At 45.7% G+C, this 19,263-nt stretch overlaps 1 protein-coding gene and 1 long non-coding RNA gene across 6 annotated transcripts in view; one reads left to right on the top strand and one right to left on the bottom strand.

Moving 5' to 3' along the window:
- The window catches only part of fsip1 (fibrous sheath interacting protein 1), a 418,033-nt gene that overhangs the window by 288,806 nt on the left and 109,964 nt on the right, over window positions 1-19,263 (bottom strand). The window lies entirely within an intron of this gene.
- LOC132384413 (uncharacterized) overlaps window positions 1-19,263 on the top strand; it is a 43,231-nt gene that overhangs the window by 14,463 nt on the left and 9,505 nt on the right. The window contains exons 4-5 of the long non-coding RNA XR_009508881.1: window positions 575-757; window positions 4,570-4,851. This is a non-coding gene — a long non-coding RNA (uncharacterized LOC132384413). The remainder of the gene's footprint in view (window positions 1-574; window positions 758-4,569; window positions 4,852-19,263) is intronic.

Here is a 19,263-nt window from a genome sequence, read left to right as displayed (position 1 = left end):
AGACCCCTCGTAAATTGGGGGACCACTTCATCAAGTACCTCCATTCCATTCGCCACAAGTGGGACTTTTCGGTTGCCCAAACATTTTAATTCCTATACCATTCCAGCATGTTGGTCCATGGCCTCCTTTAATGCCAAGATAAGGCAATCCTCAGGGTGGAGGCGCAACACCTTATATTCTGTCTGGGTAGCCTCCAACCTGAAGGCATGAATATCAATTTCTCCTTACGGAAAACAAATCTCAGCCCCCATCCCCCATTTCCCACTCCAATCCTTCACCTCTTCTCACCTGCCTTTTACGTCCTCCGTGTTCCCTCCTCCTTCCCTTTCTCCTACAGTCTACTCTCCTGACCTATCAGATTCCTTCTTCTCCAGGCTTTGACCTTTCCTTCCCCCACCTTTTTATTTTGGCATCTTCTCCCTTCCTTCTCAGTCCTGAAAAAGGGTCTCGGCCCAAAACGTCAACAGAATATTCATTTTCAGACCTGCCTGACCTGTTGAGTTTTTCCAGCATTTTGTATATGATGTTTTGGATTACCAGCATCTGTAAAGTTTCTTATGTTTATATGTTACAGGTGAAACTGGATTCACTCATGATCAACAGCAGACACCATTTATAACTAAATGGCATGACATTGTTCTTGTGGAAGTTGAAATCCAATATCTTTGACTCCTCCATGCAACCAAAATCAGACACAAAGAAGACAGTGACCTCTCCTTGCACTTACGTTGCTGTAGCAGTTTTCATTTAAAATCAGGTTAGTAACATCAATGGTCACTCCGTTAGATTTAAATCTGTTGACCTCACATCTATGGTAAGGGAAATGCTAAATTCCACAATGAGGTGGTATTAACAAAACACCTTGAAAATAATGGGATTCAGCAGAGTCACATGGATTTATTAAGGAAAAAACACATTTAGTTACTTTGTTGGCAGGGATTGGAAAGTAACCATGAAATGTATGGGAGTCTACCAGAATGGTTAAGTAATTAATAAAGGAACTCATGTTAATGCAGATTGGCATTTCAGACACCTTAACTTCATGTTACGTGGGGATGGATCCTTCAACAAGTAATGGAGCAGACTTTGATCCTCCAGTTTAGATTCCAGTCAAAAATCAAGTAAATGACATCATCCCTGTGAGATCCATACATATCGATGCACCATCAATAACTCTCTGAGACGTGAGGCGAGATATCAGCTTTTATTGACTGGAAGAAAGAACAAGCAGCAATTGACCACCATGCTACATCCTGGAGACTGAGGGCAGGGCTCAGGCCTCAATCGCCTTTATACCGGGGTCTGTGGGAGGAGCCATGGTCAGTGGGAGGAGCCACAGGAGCAGTCGGTGGGGGGCCGTGTCCAGACAGGTATATGTAGTTCACCACATTCACCCCCCACCTTTGTTTTAAAAGAGAGTCTCCATGTGGCGAAGTTTCTTACAAGTAAATTTACAGGTTAAGTCTATCGGACAGTCAAATCTGTCGCTGTGATCTACATAGCACTGGTGGTGACTGTACAGGTGCTGGTGGTGATTGCACCAGAGAAGGTGGTTGTGCTTGTTCCAGCCTAACTGGAGGTGTCAGCCCACTAGGTGTCAGTGATCCCTCATGCACATGCGAGACGCCCAGTATATGAGAGTCGTGAGGAGTCTGTGTAGGGCTCAGTGTGCACGGTGTCACCTCGGTTACAGGGTTCATAGTTACCGTGGAGTGTTTGGGGTAGTAGTCTGCTGCTCCTGCGGGCGCCAGGTCACGGACGGAGACTGTGTCCTCCTGCCCATCAGGTAAGACCACGTAGGCATACTAGGGGTTCACATGTAGAAGGTGAACCCTCTCGACCAGCGGGGAGTACTTATTGCTCCACACATGTTTCCAGAGCAGCACTGGCCCTGGGGATGTCAGCCAAACTGGTAAGGTGGTCCCAGTGGCAGACTTCCTGGGAAGAGAATAGGCGCTCGTGAGGGGTGGCATTGGTGGATTTACATAACAGAGAGCAGATAGAGTGGAGTGCATCGGGGAGGACCTCCTGCCATCAAGAGACCGGCAACCCTTTTGACTTAAGGGCTAAAAGTGTGGCCTTCCACGCTGTGGCATTCTCCCTCTCCACCTGTCCATTTCCCCGGGGATTATAGCTCGTGGTCCTACTAATAGCAATGCCCCTAGCCAGCAGGTACTGACGCAGCTCATAACTCATAAAGGAGGACCCTCTATCACTGTGGATATAGCAGGGATATCCGAACAGAGTGAAGAGCTAGCGCAGGGCTTTTATGACGGATGTGGCAGTGGTGTCGGGGCAGGGGATGGCAAAGGGGAACCGTGAGTACTCGTTGATAATGTTGAGAAAGTAGACATTGCGGTCAGTGGAAGGGGGCCCTTAAAGTCAACACTCAGTAGCTCAAAGGGGAGGGTGGCCTTGATAAGTTGCGCCTTTTCAGGACGGTAGAAGTGCAGTTTGCATTCAGCGCAGACTTGGCAGTCCCTGGTCATCATCCTAATGTCCTCCAGGGAGTACGGCAGGTTCCGGGCTTTCACGAAATGGTAAAATTGGGTGACCCTTGGGTGACAAAGATGTGCATGGAGGGCGTATAGCTGGTCGAGCTGTGCGCTGGCACATGTTCCCCGGGATAGGGCATCAGGGGGCTCATTGAGCCTTCCAGGCCGGTACAGGGTATCATAGTTGTAGGTGGAGAGTTCTATTCTCCACCGCAAAATTTTATCATTTTTGATTCTGCCCCACTGTTGGTTGCTGAACATGAACGCAACCGAGCGCTGGTCGGTCAGCAAGGTGAACCTTTTGCCAACAAGATAGTGCCTCCAGTGCCTAATAGCTTCCACTATGGCCTGGGCTTCTTTCTCCACTGCAGAGTGCTGAATTTCAGAGCCTTGAAGGGTACAAGAAAAGGACGCTACTGGCCTGCCTGCCTGCCTGATTGAGGGTAGCAGCCAGCGCGAAATCGGAGGCGTCACTCTCTACTTGAAAGGGAATGGTCTCGTCCACCACATGCATCGTTGTTTTGGCAATGTCCCCTTTAATGCAGCTGAAGGCCGCGCGGGCTTCAGCAGAGAGGGGATATGTGGTAGACTTGACCAGGGTCGGGCCTTGTCTGCGTAATGGGGGACCCAATGGGCGTAATAGGAAAAGAAGCCCAGGCACCGTCTGAGGGCTTTGAGGGTGGTGGGAAGAGGGAGTTCTAACAGGGGGCGCATATGGTCGGGATCAGGGCCAATGACCCCGTTCTCCACGACATACCCAAGGATAGCAAGTCGGGTGGTTCCGAACACACACTTGTCCCTGTTATAAGTAAGGTTCAGGGCTTTGGTCACTTGGAAGAATCGTTGGAGGTTGGTGGTGTGATCTGGCCAGTCATGACCACAGATGGTGATGTTATCCAGATATCAAAATGTGGCCTTCAGTTGGCACTGGACCACCATCCGGTCCATTTCCCTCTGGAAGACAGAGACACCATTTGTGACACCAAATGGGACGTGCAGGAGGTGATAGAGCCTGCCGCCCGCCTCGAAGGTGGTGTAGGGGCGGTCCTCTGGGCGGATGGAGAGCTGGTGATTAGCGGATTTCAGATCTATTCCCGAGTACACCTTGTACTGAGCTATCTGGTTGACCATATCCGCGATGCGGGGTAGGGGGAACGCGTCAAGCTGTGTGAACCTATTGATGGTCTGGCTATAGTCCATGACCATCCTATTTTTCTGCCCGGTCCGAACAACAACCACCTGGGCCCTTCAAGGACTTGTGCTTGGCTCAATGATCCCCTCCCTGAGCAGCTGCTGCACCTCCAACTGAATGAGGGCCCTGTCCCCCGCGCTGTACCTCCTGCTTTTAGTTGCCACAGGTTTACAGTCAGGGGTCAGGATGGCGAACAGCAGTGGGAGAGGGATCTTGAGGGTGGAGAGGCTGCAAGTGGTGTCAGTAGCGCAGCTGTCGGCATGGTGCTGGGTGGGATGTGTGGGCCGGTGTGTGTGTGTGGTCAGTAGTGATGAAGTCCCACAAAACTGAGGATTCCTGACAGTGAGTGGTGGGAGGGGCCCGTCGTATACCATAGTCACACTTTCGAGGTGGCTCTGGAAGTCCAGCCCCAATAGCACAGGTGCACACAATTGAGGCATGACCAGTAGCGCAAAGTTCAGATATTCTGTGCCCTGCACCACCAATGTCGCTATACAACCCACCCGGATGTCTGTGGGATACGACCCAGAAGCCATGGTGACCCTCTGGCTTACTGGCCGTGTCACGAGTCCGCAGCGTTGCACTGTGTCCGGGTCAATAAAACTCTCAGTGCTGCCCGTGTCAAACAGGCAGCTAGTCCTGTGCCCCTCCACCAGGATGTCCATCATTGACCTTGCAAGCTGGTGTGGTGCACTTTGGTCAAAGGTTACGGAGGCCAGAGTTGAACTGCCGCCTTGGTGCCTGGTAAGCACCGATGGGTCAGGGGCCGGGCGTGTTGGTGCCGACAAAGATGGCCGCCCTCATGCCTCGCACGCAGCGCTGCCCGACCCCACTGGTGGTTTAGACTTACAGACCTTGGCAAAATGGCCCTTCTTCCCGCAGCTGGAACAGGTTTCTTCTCGGGCCGGGCAGCGTTTTCGGGGGTGCTTTTCGAGTCCACAGAAGTAACACTGCGCGGGCTTGCAACTGGCAGCAGCTGTAGTCTGGTTCGGGGAGTTCGTGGAATCGCGACTGGCAGCAGCATTGGCAAATTCGCTCGCGGGAACCGGCGGCGGCGGAGTCTGAGGAGTCCACGAAACCAGCGGGGGATCGCGCGGCTAGACAGCGTCAGCGTTGTGCAGAGCATCCTCCAGGGTGTCGGCCGTCTCGATCGCCGAGCGTAAGGTAAGATCGGCATTTTCCAGCAGCCGCTGGTGCACGTACACTGACCTGATTCCCATAATGAAGGTGTCTCGTACCAGGAGCTCCGAATGCTGCTCCGCCGTCAGACCTTTGCAGTCACAAGTTTGCACGAGTGTCTGTAGGGCTCAGAGAAACACGACGCTCGACTCTCCAGCCCGCTGTCTCCACGTCGCTAAGCGATGTCTTGTGTAGACGGTGTTCACCGGCCGCAGTTACTGTCTTTTAACGGCATCCAGTGCCCCTTGGTAGGTCGGTAGGTCCCTGATAAGGGAGAATACTTTCGGACTTACTCTAGATAATAATATTTTGTACTTCATGGCAGGCTCAGTCACTGGAATCTGTTCCAAGTACGATTGGAAGCATGCAAGCCAGAGTTCAAAGGCAAGAGCTGCTTCGGAGTCTTGCGGAACAAGGTCTAATTGTTCCGGACGTAAGATGCTGTCCATGATTTAAACTTCCAGTCAATAAAATTGATGCACCATCAATAACTCTCCGAGACGTGAGGCGAGATATTGGCTTTTATTGACTGGAAGAAAGAACAAGCAGCAATTGACCACCATACTACATCCTGGAGACTGAGGGCAGGGCTCAGGCCTCAATCACCTTTATACCGGGGTCTGTGGGAGGAGCCACAGGAGCAGTCAGCGGGGGGAGGGGGCGTGTCCAGACAGGTATATGTAGTTCACCACACATATATCTCAAATTCATGAAGAACACATATTAGCAACCAGTCTGCAGATAAAATTTACTGCTGCACTAAATAAGAGGATTTTTTGACTTCTGGGTCTTCATACAGGTCATAAACTTGATTCTTTCACCCCTACAATGTCCATCATTTCAGATTCCAATTCAAATACGGTAGCCGAATTGTGTTCCATATAGTTGACATTTCAGTCATACTCCTCCCCCCACCCACAATCGCAACCCAGACATGGCCAGACTAAACTCTCAAGGCGCTGTAAACTGCTACAAAATAACAATTTCATGACATGCAAGTCAGTGATAATAAACCCGATTCTAATTTATTGCACTAAATGCCATTACTCTGCTCCTCTTCCACCAGACACAACCCTGTGCTGTCAAAGGACATTACACTTTAAAAAAATGTTTCTGATATTCAGAAACATCCTTAAACAATTGCATGAATTTGAATATTTTAAATATAAATTAGAAATATGGAAATAATGAATGTAAGGTACTAAAGGTATGAAATAGAAATGAAGAGAACAAAATTTATCAAAAAATTAACCTTTTTTTATGGGAGGTCATCAACCCTATTCAAAATGTCAGTGTTGTAATTTGGTTGCATCCAGAGCTGGCATGGAGCTATAGGGCTAGATGTGCTGCATGTAGTATATTAAGTCATAACAACCCAAACTACTATTGGACTTGGTAGTGAATCCAGCAGTAAAGCTGATGGTCAGATGTGTGCAGACAAAAACTGAAGATGTGATGGATAGTTTGTGAGAACAGATGCAAGGAATATCTCAATCCAGCCAGATACTCAGTAAGAAAGAAGATGGTACATTACCTCCACATCACCATGCTTAACTATCTCAATATAACAGCATGAGGAGCTAATTGTGAAATAATCGAGTTCCACACCAATTTCCTTTCATATAATACACTTCTCTATAAAAGTGTAATTCCACATAAATATGCAAGTACTAAATTTACTGTCCAAATTTCACTCTAAACTTCTTACACTCGCAATCAAAAATATTGAATTCCATGTGAAATTCACTGGTAGAACATAAAAACTTGCTACAGTTTCTCTGTGCTCACACTGGTGAAACTATCTGCGGAAACTGTGCCAGCTCCAAAGAAGGCTATTTCAAAGGAGAGCAGAGGGCAAGTATCAGTTCATTTACATTTCTTTTATAAATGCTTCGAGTTTAGTGACATGCTTCTAACTGTTTTAAATGTTTTAAGGGGTTTGATTTTTTTTAAATAATTCTTTTAAAATTTACCTTTTCTATATTTTGTTTAAATAGTTTTTCCAAATGTCAGGAAAATGCCCAAATATTTAAGTGTTTGGTAGATTTATCCATGCTTGGGGCATGGCTTAGCTGCTGTCTACGTTTCTCACCTATTTAAACAGGAATTATTCTGAAACCAGCCCACAGCACATGCTCCCAGCCCCTCACACAAAGAACACATAATGGCATTGAGCTGCATCAGACTCCAGCACCCCATAGAGCCTCACCATTCAGATTTGGAATAACATCTTCAGCCAATAATTTTTTTTTAAATTCTGTCTGACACAATAATCATAATAATCATAAAAGGATTGTGAAATATTGTTAAATATAGAATAAATAATGAATATTATTTTCATCTATTTGCAACTTGATTGACAAGGAAAGAGGAATGTCAATTTCATATTTTATTTGGATGCTTTTCTTCATTGCATTTTCCTCTTGATTGAGCCACTTCTCTCTTTAGTTCAGTGCAACACCCAACATATATTTCTTAATAAGCACCTTCTATTTCTGAGCAAGCAAACGTGCAGTATCTTGTTAGCTGAAGTCTAAACTCATGTTGGTGTAATAAAATGCTACTTTACTTTGCTTTCCACAAGAACAGATGTTCTTTCAGATTTCTGCCAACACAAGCTCAGCTCTGTGCTGCAAGAATTTTGAGTCTCAAACATTAAGGATCATTGGCACCACAGTAGTTTAGCAGTTTGCACGAAACTGTTACAGCTCAGGATGTCAGAGTTCAGAGTTCAATCCCACTGTCATCTGTAAGGGGTGTGTACATCCTCCCCACAAAATGCATGGGCTTTGCCCAGGTCCTCCATTTTCTTCCCACAGTCCAAAGACAGACCAGGTAGGTTAATTGGTAATTGTAAATTGTTCAGTGATTAAGTTAGGGTTAATCAGGTTATCATGGGTTACTGGAGCAGCTCTGCTTGAAGGGCTGGGAAGACCTACTTGGTACCATATCACTAAATGAATAAAATCATTGTTTTCTTTCATTGTGCTATATATATTACCAGTTGCTGACCAATTTCCTTTCATATAATACAATATAGGTTTAACAAAAGACTTGGAAACATTTTAACCTCACACATTTTTATTAGTACCAGCATTATACCAAACAAATCATGCTCAAAGTACTTTCTATAGCAGATTAACCAAATATTTTATTAGATTATAGAAAAATGTTTTAGTCTAGCTCAGCAAAGAAAATACAATCACTTTTATTAGATTTATGCTTCGAGTTTACTGCAAAAACCACTTCTCATCTTTCACTATTGCAAAAACACACTAAAATAACTAAAAACACAAAATGCTGGCAGAACTCAGCAGGCTAGACAGCATCTATAGGAAGAGGTAGTGACGACGTTTCGGGCCGAAACCCTTCATCAGGAGTGCATGATGAAGGGTTTCGGCCCGAAACGTCGTCACTACCTCCTCCCATAGATGCTGTCTGGCCTGCTGAGTTCTGCCAGCATTTTGTGTTTGTACTTATTTCCAGCATCTGCAGATTCACTCGTGTTGACACTAAAATAACAGCAGTTCACCTCTTATCAGACAATTGTACCTAATATTTTGAATGACAGTCTTGAGCAAATTAGCTAGTATTTCAGTAAACCTACTGGTGTTAATTACATTCTCTTTGGCTATCCTATTATTCATTATTAGTAATGAGATAGATTTTCTCCCTACCTTCCAGATGTAACATAACACTTCTGAATGGATCACCCATTACAGAAACAAGACAATTCTAACTTCCTAGTTGAAAATCTATTCCAAGGTGTCCAAAGCTCATTTTTGTAGAAATGCATGCTGTTTCCTTAAACAAAACCATAACATCCAGAATTCACTTAGTGTGTCAAGCAGCATCTGTGGTTTTAAAAGTTTTAATATGCTTTGTCAGAACCCTTTGACATCTCTCTGCAGACACTGTCTGACCTTCAGTACTTTGTTTGATTTCAGATTTACAGCATTTGCATTTTGTTAATTTCCAGATGTTCAATGTTTTCTCCGTTATATAGAAAAACCTCAGAATAGCTAGACCATAAGAATCAGAATACTGAACATGGTCTGAGATAAAATTCACAAATATCAACAAAATAAGTTCCATTTGATTAATCATGAGAAGGGGTAGGGGATTGCAGGGTAGCCAGTATTGTTCTGCTGTTTAAAAAAGGCTCTAAACATAAACCAGGTAATTATAGGCCGGTGTGTCTGATATCAGTTGCGGGAAAGTTATTGGAACGTATTCTAAGAGGCAGGATATACAAGTATTTGGATAGACATGGACTGATTAAGGATAGTCAGTATGGCTTTGTGTGTGGTAGGTCATGTCTAACCAATTTTATAGTTTTTTTGAGGAAATTAACAGGGAAGTGGATGAAGACAAGGCAGTGGATGTTGTCTACATGGACTTTAGTAAGGCTTTTGACAAATTCCCACATGGCAGGCTGGTCAGGAATATTCAGTTGCTCAGCATTCAGGATGAGGTAGTAAATTGGATTAGACATTGGCTTTGCGGGAGAAACTAGGTTGTAGAGGATTGCTTCTTTGACTGGAGGCCTGTGCCTAGTGGTGTGCCACAGAGATCAGTGCTGGGTCCTTTGTCCTTTGTCATCTATATCAATGATCTGGATGATAATCTGGTAAACTAAATCAGCAAATTTGCAGATGACACCAAGATTGGGGCTGTAGTGACAGTGAGGAAGTCTATCATGGTTTGCAGAGAGATCTGCATCAGCTGTAAAAAAATTGGGCTGAAAAATGGCAGGTGGAACTTAATGCAGACAAGTGTAAGGTTTTGCGCTTCGGTAGGACCTTCCAGGGTAGGTTTTACACAATAAATGGTAGGACAAAGGAATCTGGGAATACAGGTCCATAATTCATTGAGAGTGGTGGTCACAGGCAGAGAGGATCATAAAGAAAGCTCTTGGCACAATGGCCTTCATAAATCAATGTACTGAGTACAGGAGATGGGATGTTAGTTGAAGTTATATAAGACATTGACGAGGCCAAATTTGGAGTTCCGTGTGCATTTTAGGTCACCTAGGTAGGGGAAAAATGTAAACAAGGTGGAGAGAGTACACCTTGTTTTACAGGGATTTTCAGGGAGGTTGTCAGATTTGGAGGACCTGAGTTCTAAGAAAAGATTGAATAGGTTAAGTCTGTATTCTTTAGACCATAGAAGATTGAGAGGAAATTTGATAGAGGTACTCAAAATTATGAGGTGTATTGATAGGGAAAATGCAAGCAGGCTTTTCCCACTTTGGTTGGGTGAGACTACAATAAGAGGACATTGGTTCGGGGTGTAAGGTGAGAAGTTTAAAGGGAACAGAAGGGGAAATTCTTCACTCAGAGGGTCATGAGAGTATGGAATGAGCTGCCAGCACAAGTGGTGCATGTAATCTCAATTTAAATGTTTAAGAGAAGCTTGGATACATACATGGATGGTAGGGGTATGGAGGGCTATGTCCAGGTGCAGGTCAATGGGAGTAGGGAGTTTAAATGATTCCAGCATGGACCAGATGGGCCAAAGGGCCTGTTTCCGGGCTGTACTCTATGGTTAATGGCCGAGAGTAAGAATGACCTCATTTAGCACGCTTTGGAGCAGCGCAATTGTCTTAGTCTACTACTAAAAGTGCTCCTCTGTTCAGTCAAGGTGGCATGCAGAGGATGAGAAACATTGTCCAGAACTGCCAGGATTTTCCATTTTGTCCTTTGTTCTACCACAGTCTCTAGTGCATCCAGTTTGACTGCTACAACAAAGCCAGCCTTTCTAATCAGTTTATTGAGCCTGTTGGCATTACCCGTGTTGATGCCATTGCCCCAACACAGCACCGCATAGAAGATTTTACTGGTTACAACAGACGACTAGAACATGTAAAGGAGAGGCCTGAATATTCCAAAGGACCCCAGTATCCTCAGGAAGTAGAGGCAACTCTGGCCCTTCTTGTACACAACCTCTGTTTTGGTGCTCCACTCAAGGCTATCATCCATGTGCACCCCCAGGTAATTGTAGGTCCTCACCACATCCACGTCACCATCAACAGTAACAGCAAGCAATGCAGGCTTAGTCTACCTAAAGCCCATCACTATCACCTTTGTCTTACTGACATCGAGCTCAACTGATGTAAGACCTCAAGAAAGGTCATCTCACAGCCCAGCCAGAAGCTCCAGCTGAACGCAGAGGTGCGCTCCTTTCTAAATACCCAGGACGTTGCCCTCAGGTCTATGATAGAACAGCTCTCAGAGCAGCTAGGAGAAGTTGCATCTTAAGCATCAAGAAGACAAGAGCACTTATGCAAAAACACCTATCTGATAATAATCCCTGGTGTATGTGGCTGGTTATCAAGGCCATTACTGAGTACACAAGAAAAAACAGTGTCAATTGTGCCAACACCTCCCTCCTCCCAGATGCTCTAAATAACTTTTATGCACACTTTTGAGAAATGCAATACAACACCAGCCACAAAAGCTACTAGGTGAGCAGCCACTATCTGTGAGCAGTAAACGTGAGAAGGACTCAGCAGAGAGTCAACCCACCACCCCTCCACCCGTAATGCAACCGGGCAAGACAACATCCCTGGCCAAGTACTTCACAAATGCAGGCTACTGTCCCCACATGCTTCAAATCAGGCATCACCATCCCTGTACCAAAGAAATCTACATCCTCAGAACTAAACAACTACTCCCCAGTGACACTGATGCTAATCAGCATGGGGTGCTTTAAATGGCCAGTAATGGTACATATCAAAAACTTCATCCCTACTACACTGGACACTTACTTTTCTTACCAACAGAACCACTCTACGACAGATGCCACAGCATCTATCATGCACTTGGCTCTGGGACACCTAGAAAATAAGGACACTTATGTCAGAATGCTGTTTCTGTATTTTAGTTCGGCATTCAACACTACTGTCCCACAGACCAGGGTGAACTACTCCTCCATCTAAATATAGCACTGTGCAACTGTGTGTTAGACTTCCTAACCAACAGAACTCTGATAGTCATGATGCATGACCACTCTCCCCATCCCATCATCCTCAACACACATCTACCCCAGACTTGTGTGCTGAACCCATTGCTGTACACTCTGTTCACACATGACAGCACTGCCAAACACTCGAGTAATCACATTGTCAAGTTCACTGAGGACATGACAGCGGCGGGGCTCATCATTAACAATGGTGAGACAGCCTACAGAGAGGAGATAGAAGAGCTCAAGGCCTGCTGTCAGGCAAATAACTTCTTCCTCAATGTCAACAAGACAAAGGACATTGTTATTGACTTCAGCAGAACTTGCAATACTCATACCCCTTTTTACATCAGCAGTGGATACTGTGCACAGTTTCAAAGTCCTGGGAATGCACATCTCACACAACCTCTTATGGTCCCAGAATACATTCTATGCAATCATGAAAGCTCACCAACACCTCTTCTTTCTGAGGAGGCTGAAGAGAGCTGGACTGTCCTCATGTCATTCTATAGATACGCAGTAGAGAGCATCCGAACATGTTACATCGTGGCTTGGTATGGAAACTGCTCTGAACCAGATAGGAAGGCTGTACGATGGGAAGCCAGCACTGCCCAATGTATCACTGGCACCAGCCTTGCCCCATCAAGGTCATATATACAAAATGGTGCCAGAAAGGGGCCAGTAACAGCACGAAAAGTCCTATCCATCTTGTTCATGGGCTGTTTGTCCCAGTCCTATCAGGGAGGAGGCTACGTATCATCCACAGCAGGATCACTAGGATCAAAAACAGTTACTTTCCCCAAGCAGTAATGCCTATCAATACCCCTCCACACCCCAGAACACATTTCCTGTCAGTCATCTTATGTACAGGTACTCTGATGGCGAGCATCACTTTAAGAACATACAATCAATTTATGTATAGAAGTCATCTTATGCATTTATATTTATTATGTTTTTTAATACTGTAATCTTTATCTTTTGGCTGCCCTGGACCTAGAGTAACAATTATTTCGTACTTCTTTATACTTCTGTACTGGAAGTGACATTAAACAATCTTGAATCTTGAACCCTAAATAAGGTCATGGCTGAAATGTATCTTAACTCCACTCACCTGTCCTATATGATTGTTTACTTTATTGAGCAGAATTCCATTAACGTCTTATTTAAAATTATTAATTGAGCTAATGTTTATTTGTTTTCATGGAAAGGAAAGTCAACACTCCTCATCACATTTCCATTTTCTCTCCTGAAAAACATAATTCTGAGTTTAACATTATGTCCTCAACTTTAAGTCACCATTGATAGAAAATATTTTTCTTATCCAATGGTAAAATTCTTTTCAAAAATCTTAAAACTTTTCATTCCAATCACTCATACTCCTTTATTCTAGAAAAAGCAAACCTAATTTATTTAGTCTTCACTCAAAATCTTTTCTTTGGGGTCTTGGTAATCTTCTGGTGAACCTTTACCACACTTCTGCTGAGGCCAATATCTAACATAAACCACATTAACTTGCTTTGTAAGGCAAGTGATAAGTGCCAAGCTTTTGCTGGAAGAAACTTTTCTATTTTCAATTCTGCAATCTACAATCATTTTAAATTAAAAACTTTCCGAAATGCTTTCAACCATAAAGAGTAGGTCCACAGGATCTATTGCCAGGGATTTAAACCTTCTGAATTTTAAACCATCGAATTCTATTCAAATTTCAAGATTGTTTGTGCAGTTAATGTACATCTGAGTTATTCCATGATTTCATTACAAAGATATTTTTAAGGAAGATCATTTCCTCTAAAAAACCCATCTTTGTAGATCATCTAATCTTTGATTGCTTTTCAGTGTTACTAATGAGGCAGCTCTATTGAATGCAGAGGTGACCATGACCTCACATCAATGTTAAAAGCTATACCGGAACTGTTCTATTTGAAAAATAACCACCATCTTGCCCTTAGAGTTTCATTTCTACTAATTATTGTCATGTGTATGCTAAGAACTGAATGATCCTCCTCTAGATTCTTCATTGAGGATTTAAAATTGCAAGCATTTATAATAAGGAGTTAAGCCTGCTCTGAAAGAAGAATTAAGGATAATGATCAAGAATTTGTCAGTATGTAGGAAAATTGCAAACTACTTCATAAGGTTCCAAGTAGAAGCAAATTGCTTAGCAATATGCTACAGAATATGAATTGCCTTAGGTACTAGTATTTTCAACTACAGCTTATTGTTCAGGATAGAATTATGATATAATTTTCTTTACAGATGAATTTTTTCAAGTAGAAGCTGGTAAATTCCACTACCTGTTTTTCTTTCAAGGCTCGGCATAAGTGATAGATTCAACCATCTATTTGCTTAAGAACACAGAACATTCTGTCTGCTGCATTTCAAAGAAGTAAATTTATCAATTGCTGTATACATCTCAAATATTACAATAAACAGGATACAAACTTCGATTAACAGTAAACATGTTGCGACACCCAGTCTGAATTTTATTGACGCAATAGTTCAACTTAGCTATACAGCATCTGGCTGTTTAGAGCAGGGGGCAGATACAGTTAGACAGCTCCTACCAGTGTGCTGTGCTTCAAAAATGTAAACTTCAGAAAGGCAAAAAGGGCCAACATTCCGTTGCGGCGCCACTTTCCAGCAGTTTTGCCATGAACATTTCTGAATCAGAAGCTGCATTAAAGCTACTAAGAATTCAGCATTAAACTCTATCGTATGCATGAGTAAATGCTAGCTTTTATTGAAAAATAAAATGCTTGAATATTGCAAAAATACATTTCCTATAATTAACACATTAAAATAAGTCCCAAGATGCTACTCCTTTGGTTCTCTGAAAATATCTTGGGAGAAAAAAAATCACAGGGCACTGTAGGTAGTTCTATAATGATGCCAACATTCCAGAGGGAAGAGATTTTCTGCAGTATGAGACACAGCTCAATTTAGTCTTCTTCTAAAGGCTTAACAATTCTATAGTTGTAGGAAAGATTTTAGTGCCAAGTTAATATAAAGAGCTCATAACTAGATGTGTAAATTAAAAGGGAATAGTTAGTCACAGAATAAATAATTTTACTTCAATGACTAGTTGACCCTTTCTGAGCAAGAAAGACAATTGTCTAATACAGAAAGATTAAATAGAATTCAACAACTTTTTAAGACATTTCAAATTATGGCAAACACACTTTGTGGTCAATATTGCAACATTTATGTTGCACTCAAGATATTTAAAAGTAGTCAAGTGATTAATAAGGTAAATCTTCCAAGTTAAAATAATACATCCCATTTGAAAGCAGCTTTCATGAAATGAAATATATTGTAGCGACCCACTTCCCAGCGCACTCGAACCGGCTCACAAAGTGGCGCACACCAGCATAGAGGCCAGTCCCAAAAAGGACACCGAATCTGCTTCACCAGCAAGGAGAAAAGCCCCTGCGCGGGACGGGACTGTGAATACGCGCCCCCTATAGCATTCCCGCCCAGGGAGGGCGGGATCAGGAAGGCTTTAAAGTGAAGCCGTGAAGTTTGAATAAACTTCTTTTGCAACTGCAGCTTATCGACTCCGTGTTGTTTATTGTAGCGCTGCGTGTAGCCACATCGCTACAATTGGTGACCCCGACAGCCCAAACGATATTTGGGCCGAAGATGAATGATGCTGCATCTGTTCATACAGTTTTGTTAAAACTGCCAAGCTTCTGGACGCTGCGACCTCACCTATGGTTCCAGCAAACAGAAGCCCAATTCCACATTCGACAGATAACCTCGGATGACACACATTACTACTACGTGGTGAGCTCCCTCGACCAAGAAACAGCGGCCCAGGTTGAGGAGTTCATACAATCGCCCCCAGCGGACGGCAAATACACAGAATTCAAAGCCCTGCTCATAAGGGCTTTCGGACTCTCATGGTGCGAGCGAGCTGCCCGCTTACTGCACCTGGATGGTTTGGGAGACAGACCGCTATCGGCTTTGATGAACAAGACGCTGTCCCTGGCCGGAGGACACAAGCCCTGCCTCATGTTTGAGCAGACATTCCTGGAGCAGCTGCCCGAGGACATACGCCTGCTGCTGTCTGACGCGGATTTCAGCGACCCCCGGAAGGTGGCAGCCCGGGCGGACTTGCTGTGGAAAGCCAAGAAGGAGAGTGGGGTGTCCGTCGCACAGATCACCAGGCCACGATCCCAGCAGCAAACCAGTCCAGGCCCGGCCACAGAGCCCGCTAACCCCAGAGGCAGGGGTGAGGAGGCCAATGAACAATGGTGCTTCTACCACCAGCGGTGGGGCGCAGAAGCCCACCCTGCAAGTTCCCAGGAAACACCAGGGCCAGCCGCCGCTGATGGCTATGGCGGCTGGCCATCGGGATAGCCTCCTGTATGTGTGGGACAAGCGGTCGGGACGCCGCTTTTTGGTCGACACCGGAGCCGAGATCAGCGTCTTACCTCCGACGAGCTATGACACCCACAACAAGGCACCGGGTCCCACCCTGAGGGCCACGAACGGCAGCACAGTAAGGACCTACAGCACCTGTACGACACCATCGACTTCCTGGGCCACAGGATTACTAAAGACAGGGCAACCCCTCTGCCTGCTAAGGTAGACGCAGTCCGCCATTTCCCCTGACCCAACACAATCAAAGGCCTTCAGGAATTCGTGGGTATGGTAAATTTCTACCACCGCTTCCTCCCTTCAGCTGCCCGAATCATGCGCCCCCTGTTCGCCCTGATGTCACGTAAAGGCAAGGACATTACCTGGGACGAGGAGTCCGCCTCCACTTTCATTAAAACCAAAGAAGCCTTAGCAAATGCCGCGATGCTAGTGCACCCCAGAATGGACATCCCTACCACCCTCACTGTGGACGCATCTAACACAGCAGTCGGTGGGGAGCTGGAACAACTCATCGAGGGTCGCTGGCAACCCCTGGCGTTTTTCAGCAAACACCTACGACCACCCGAGCTCAAATACAGTGCTTTTGACCAGGAACTGTTGGCATTATACCTGGCAATTGGACATTTCTTGGAAGGTAGGCCCTTCACCGCGTTCACGGACCACAAACCACTTACCTTTGCGTTCACGAAGGCATCCGACCGCTGGTTGTTCCACCAGCAGCGACATCTGTCCTACATCTCCGAATACACGATGGATGTCCGGCATGTCTCGGGAAAGGACAATGTTGTGGCGGATGCCCTCTCCCACCCTAACATCCTAGCCCTGTCCCAGGTGGTAGACTATGAAGAACTGGCAGAGGCACAGCAGGCAAACCAGGAGTTCCCTAGCTACAGGACTGTAGTCTCTGGTTTGCAGCTCCAGGACCTCCCCGTAGGTCCAAGTGACAGGACCCTACTCTGTGACATCACTGCCAGCCAACCCTGTCCCATCGTCCCAGCAGTCTGGCGGCTGTGCGTTTTCAACTCCATTCACAACTAAGCACACCCCTCCATCAGGACAACAGCCTGGATGGTCTCCAACAGGTTCGTTTGGCACAGACTCTGCAAGCAGGTCAGTGAATGGGCCAAAACGTGCATGCACTGCCAAACAGCCAAGGTGCAGCAGCACACCAAAGCTCTGCAGCAACCATTCCACCCCACCCACCAGCATTTCGACCACATTCATGTGGATATCGTGGGCCCCCTGCCAGTGTCGCGCGGAGCGCGGCACCTCCTGACTATCGTGGACTGGTTCACAAGACGGCCAGAGGCGGTCCCGCTCACCGACACCACCTCCGAATCTTGAGCCCGGGCACTGATTGCCACCTGGGTATCTTGCTTTGGTGTACCGGCCCACATTACCTCCAACAGAGGCACCCAGTTCACCTCCAGCCTATGGTCAGCTATGGCCAGCCTTTTGGGGACACAGTTGCACCACACAAATGCCTACCACCCACAGTCAAACGGACAGGTGGAGCGTGAAGTCGGCTCTCATGCCCGCCTCAAAGGGCCTAACTGGGTGGACGAGCTTCCCTGGGTCCTGCTCAGAACCCGCACGGCGCCCAAAGAAGATCTGCACACCTCGTCAGCCGAGTTGGTGTATGGCGCACCCCTGGTCATCCCAGGGGAGTTAATACCAGCCCCAGGGGGGCAAGAGGAAGAACCCGCAGCAGTCCTGGACAAACTACGCAAGAGGCTCGGTAACCTGGCCCCCATACCCACTTCGCAGCATGGGCAGAACCCGACCTGCATACCCAAAGACCTGCGAAACTGTAAGCTCGTTTTTGTACGACAGTGCAGACATCTGGCACCGCTACAGCGGCCCTACGAGGGGCCGTTTACGGTGATCAGAAACAATGGGTCCACACTCGTACTGGACATTGGGGGAAAGAGGAGGTTTTCACGGTGGACAGACTCAAACCGGCCCATGTGGACGTGGAGCAGCCGGTCGAGATTCAGGCACTGCGGCGCAGAGGCAGACCTCCCAAACAGAGTCCGACCCAGACTGTGGACATTGGGGGGTGTATCACCAGTTCTGGGGGGGTGCGGTTATGTAGCGACCCACTTCCCAGCACACTCGAACCGGCTCACAAATCGGCACGCACCGGCATTGAGGCCAGTCCCAAAAAGGGCGCCAAGTCTGCTTCACCAGCAAGAGGAAAAGCCCGCGCGTGGGACAGGACTGTGAATACGCGCCCCCTACAGCATTCCAGCCCGGGGAGGGCGGGATCAGGAAGGCTTTAAAGCGAGACCACAAAGTTTGAATAAACCTCTTTTGCAACTGCAGCTTATCGACTCCGTGTTGTTTATTGTAGCGCTGCGTGTAGCCACACCACTACAATATCACAGTATTTCCAAACAAAGCAATCACATCCATATTCAAATTAAATGCTGCATTTCATGCATTATAATAGAAATTATTTTTCAACAGTGCTCCATTGGTCATTGTCTTCAAAAGCACTAGCAAAGGCTTTAGATCTATTAAGAATAAACATCCTTGAAGATCAAATCCCCAGACCTGGCACAAAATACATGGTATTCTGGGCACCAGTGAGCCTTGACTTCCTAAATCTTACATAAGAACATAAGCAATAGGAGAAAGCCACCAGGCTCAGTGAGCCTGCTCCACCATTCAATAAAATCATGGCTGATCTGGATGTGAACTTAGCTCCAGCTATTTACTTTTCTCCGTAACGTTTAATTTCCATACTATACAAGAACAGATCTAGCTGTGTCTTAAATATATTCAATGAAACAGCACCTCTACTACTTCCCTGGGTAGAGAATTCCAGATTCTGGGAAAAACTATTTCTCTTCATCTCCATTCAAAACCTACTACCTATCAGTGAAAACAATGTTCCTGCCTTTATCCTATCTATCCTTTTCATAATTTGCTCTGTTTCTGTAAGATCCCTCTCATTCTTCTGAATTCCAGTGAGTATAGTCCCAGGAGACTCAGTCTCTCATCATAGGCTAGACCCATTATCTCCAGAATCAACCTGGTGAACCTCCACTG

Source organism: Hypanus sabinus, chromosome 2, assembly GCF_030144855.1.
Source record: "Hypanus sabinus isolate sHypSab1 chromosome 2, sHypSab1.hap1, whole genome shotgun sequence".
Lineage (NCBI taxonomy): Eukaryota > Metazoa > Chordata > Chondrichthyes > Myliobatiformes > Dasyatidae > Hypanus > Hypanus sabinus.
The sequence above is the reverse complement of the archived record's forward strand: the minus strand, read 5'-3'. Positions and strand labels throughout refer to the sequence as shown.